A 4556-nucleotide genomic window follows, 5' to 3' on the forward strand; every position below is an offset into this window, starting at 1 on the left:
CATATCCATCGACTTATTCGATTATTATTCTTGTTACAGAATTTAAAGTTCACTGAAATTTTATATGCGATTTCATTATTGAATATTGTCCAACCAACGTTACTATTTCATAATTGGTAGCTATTTGTTTCTCTTCGATACACGTATTTCGAATGTTTTGTAAACAGATACGCGCAATCACGTGCAATCAAATACATTCATTCGGCTAAACTCGTATATTTAGTCAACAATTCTTCTAAACTGCAAAAAAAGAAAAAAAATAGAGAAAAGAAAAAGGGAGAAGAAAAAGGCTACGCGAGTATTCTGAAACCGGACGTACGTAGCCGTGCCCCGCGTACACAGACGCACGGGCAGACAGAGGAGCGCGTGTATAGCATCGGTGTATGGCCACACCTCGCGGGCTCGTTGCTGCAAACGATGGTCGACATGTAAATTCGTAAAACTCGCAGCGACGAGTCGAAGAGCACCAGGGGGAAGTGGCGACACACCGAGGGGAGAGAGGGCCCCCTCCCCCCTCCTTCTCCCGGGATCTCCAGCTGTTCGACTTCGACATCGATTAAAATGCCATTGGCGAAAACGTGGAGGCCTCTAAAAAAAAACGTATATTAGACCTCCATCGAATTCCAAAATATTTTTCGTGACGCACGTTCCTCCCGAAATCAACAAGTTTCTCTCTCGAAAGATTCTCTCTGTTTCGATGAAGAATACGATATACTTGGCGTACATTCGAAAAATATATTGGAGAAAAGAGTCGCGTTGATCTCTTCTTCGATCCGTCGAATCGCAAGATCCTCGTGGACGCGAAGGGGCAATGGACGGGATCCTTCCGATTAGAATTGGAAACGGCAGTTTAAATGGCAGTTCCACGTTTCGCACGTCCGTCCAACATATTACCCTTCCCGTTATCGAGCGTGGACCTCGTTCGGAGCTGCTGGATGATGCATCGCGAGCATCATGCGAACGCTTTCGAAGGCGCGCGCGCAGGGACGGCGGCCGCGCCGACAATAGATATTCCGCAACGCCCACGTTAGCGGGAGACAAAGGCCTGAATGGCCGGCAGATGCACGGCTCGCCTGCGACGTAAATGCACCGACGTCCGTCGATTTAGAGAACGCAACGACGTACGTAGCTTCGTTTATACGTTATTCGTGACGAAGGTGCGGTACACGCGTTTCTCCAATCTCTTCTCCAACGAAGAGAGAATCTTCTTCCTCCTTTTCATCCTCGCCGAACAACCCTGGGATATCGTGGACGGAGTGGACGATTTCGATTTATGGATGGAGGTAAAGAGAAGAGAGGAGGGAAGAGAGCGTATGAAATAGGCGAGAGGAAAGGAAAGGAAGGTGTGGATTTTGAAGAGCGGTGGGTACGGTTGTTGCGAGAGCGACTAGCAAGGCGAACGCGCGCACGTACGTACGCTCGAGGTTACGTAATTCGGAGAAGAGCACGGAGAGGAGCGACCGGTGACGACACCTTCTTCGGAGAGAAGCCTCGAGATCCGGGAGTGTCCACTTGACTGGGAGGTAGCCCGGCCCAGCCCACGTTCCCAACGATCCACGACGTTCCATACCGGAGATCCGTGGAGATACGTTCGATCGATACGCATCGCTTCGTTTTCGCTTCTAATTACGGAAACGGAGTTATTCCGTTCGGCCGCGGTGACGGATTATCGATCGAGGATGCGATAAAGTTCGAAGGAATAACAATTCGACTCGATACGTGCGAGGGATCCGTGGCGTGGGCGCTTTTATCCGTTTACCCGGATTCGATAGAAATTAGAAATCGACGAGACGAGAGTAGGTAGAGAGCGTGTTGGAAGAGAATCGTGAAATCATCGAGCGATCGTGGACCGTGGTGATAAATCGTGACGTCGACGCTGTGAACGTCTATCTCCTACCTCTGTCCCAGTTTCCATATTTCCGTTAAATTCCAACTTCGACGCTGTTACGCGTGATCAGAATTAGATTTCCTTCGGAATCATCCCTCCCACTTGTGTAATATCTCCATCTTAAGGATTAAGACGAATCTCGATTAACGCTCGAGGGATCCCGTGTTCGAGAAGCTCGGCCAAAAATCCCACGACATCCTAACGCAGAGCGTCTAGTAGCGCGTAGAAGAGGGTACAAAGGTTGTTTCACTTGGGAACATGGCCACGCGTCGGTTTTATCGGACCTATACCCGTGTACAGTCGTTAAATCACTCGAATCCGGCAATATATTCGAGCATCAACGTATCTCTAACGAGCGTATCCCCTATCGTCCGGCTGGGATCGGGCAAGGAAAATCCGACGAGCAATCAAACGACGAAAGATTCCACGGCTACCAGGGGCACGAGGCGACGAGGCGACCACGGCTGTACCCGCCATGTGGAATCCACGACTATCGGAAGCGATCGCGAAATCTTGGGGCAATAATTCACCCCCTTCCGCCCCTTCGACTCGTGTCCGTGGTTAGAGGGCCCCGTTCGACAGCGATGTTCTCGTAGACTTGGGCAGAAGACCACGGCATCGTTGAACGGTTAATGCTCGCATAATACGTGCACGGCACGGCAGCCGCAAGGGGGACGGGTATTGTTACTAGTTTTACGTACCGTTATTTTCTTCCCGTTGACAGAAATTCCTCGGAGCGCAAAGGTGAGCGNGCTATCTGCGAATCTCCGGGCTTTTCGTGGAAAAATCCCGGATACTTGACCCCGGCGCGAAACCTTTATCGCGCGAAATTTCGCCACGGGATAGAAAGTAAAATTAAAAACGTCCCAACTTCGTTCGTTCGTTGGTTGGTTGCTTGATTGAAATCTCGGACGAGGAAGGGAAAGGATCGCGATTACGAAAACGCGAAGAAACGTTTATGCGACGAGGATCGAGTTTAGCGAACGGCCGGCAGAGGATAGAGCGGATAGTTCCGTCGAGATTAGTTCCGATTGGCCGTGTGGCCGCGCCGAGTCATAGAAGGGTTGGCCTCGGCCCAGCCATCGATCCTCGGCTACCGGCTTCTGCCCGTTAATGAGTCATGTTTAATTGGCGTGGGAAGCCCGCGGCTACGTCCACGTAACGGAATTGAACTGTACCCGATCCAACACCGTGGTTGCGACAAGGTAAATATACCGGCCACGACCACCATTGACCCCTTACGGACAAATAACGAAACGGAACGAAAGAATCGTTAATGAGAAGCGGATCGAATCGATCGATCGACCGAAACGAGTTTTCTTTCTTTCCTATCCCTCCTCTCAAATCTCTAAACTCGAGATACCGGAATCTTGGCCGCTCGGTGTACACAGGTGTATCGGGCGCGAGCATATTCCACGCACGGCTGGCCTCGATGCCGCCTTTCACGAGAAGAAGAAGAAGAAGAGGAAGAGGAGGAAGAAGAAGAAGAAGAAGAAGAAGAAGAAAAAGAGGAAGAAGAAGAAGAAGAAGAAGCCACAGTTTTACTGCTACCTCGACGACAGGCCAGGCATTCACCATCAAATCGCGATTTCTCAGGCAACAAGGATTTAACGCGAGACATTCACGGGGCCTCCGCTACGTACGTACAACAAGCACGGGTTTAGAAACGTTGTCGCCGCGGCAGATGGTACGCGACAGCCCGTTTCAAACGATTACTGTTACCGAGTGTTCCCGACCACGACCACGGGGCTCCCAACTTATGCCGGTATGCAAATAAACGGCATCGGAGTGGACGCGTTTAAAAAACGCACAATGCGAGGACGCGTGCTACGGGCCATTGTCTCCCGGTCTAATCACGACCGCGTGCGCGCATTTACGAGCCACCGGTTAGACGGACGCGTAGCCCCCGGTCAAACACCACTACTATCTTTCGCGGGAAGGCGGTTCTCGTATTCTCCGCGTTACCGCGCCACGTAGCAATATGCATCGCGAATACCAACACGAGTCACACCCATCACAGAGCCCGACCCTGTGGGTGGCGCCACGTACCCGTACGAATAAGTCGTAAGGCCATCATCCTCCTTCGCGCTTATTGCGCGCCTCGTCTATCGATATTCTCTCTCTCTCTCTCTCTCTCTTACATCCTTTCTCCTCCACCCCTTTCCACCCTCCAGTAATCTAACCCCCGAGGCGATTTTCCATGCCGACGTAACGACGCTTTAGATCAACGGAAATAATTCCCTTTGATTCGAGGACTCGTTAAATTCCACCCTTACCTCGCCCCAGGGCTTCTCTTCCTCGGTGGAGGAGAGAGGTTAATACGTTCCACGCCGCGGGTCGGTTACGCGGAGTCGCTTCGTCGGAATTAGTGGAAAGAGGAGGAGGAAAAATCGCGATTTTATCGATAGATGGGGTTCGATATCGAGATCTTCGACAAGGGATGGGTGAAAAATCGGAACGAAACTTCGTTCGCAATTCCACGAGGAACAAGAGAGAGAGAGAGAGAGAGAGGGAAAAAAGGGACGAACGAAATTGGCGCAAGAAAGCGTCGAGGTATCCCTGAGCGAGGTTCGTTGGCGCGCTCCAAGTCCTTGTACGATCACCTTGTACCTAAATCGACACCTCGACTCGCGATTGCACGCCGCTAATCGTCCTTCCGGGAGTGACG

At 51.2% G+C, this 4556-nt stretch overlaps 1 protein-coding gene across 4 annotated transcripts in view; it reads right to left on the bottom strand.

Moving 5' to 3' along the window:
* The window catches only part of LOC102671059 (Krueppel-like factor 6), a 236668-nt gene that overhangs the window by 162413 nt on the left and 69699 nt on the right, over nt 1–4556 (bottom strand). The window lies entirely within an intron of this gene.

This window comes from Apis dorsata, unplaced genomic scaffold (assembly GCF_000469605.1).
Source record: "Apis dorsata unplaced genomic scaffold, Apis dorsata 1.3 scaffold_149, whole genome shotgun sequence".
In the NCBI taxonomy this organism is placed as follows: Eukaryota; Metazoa; Arthropoda; class Insecta; order Hymenoptera; family Apidae; genus Apis; species Apis dorsata.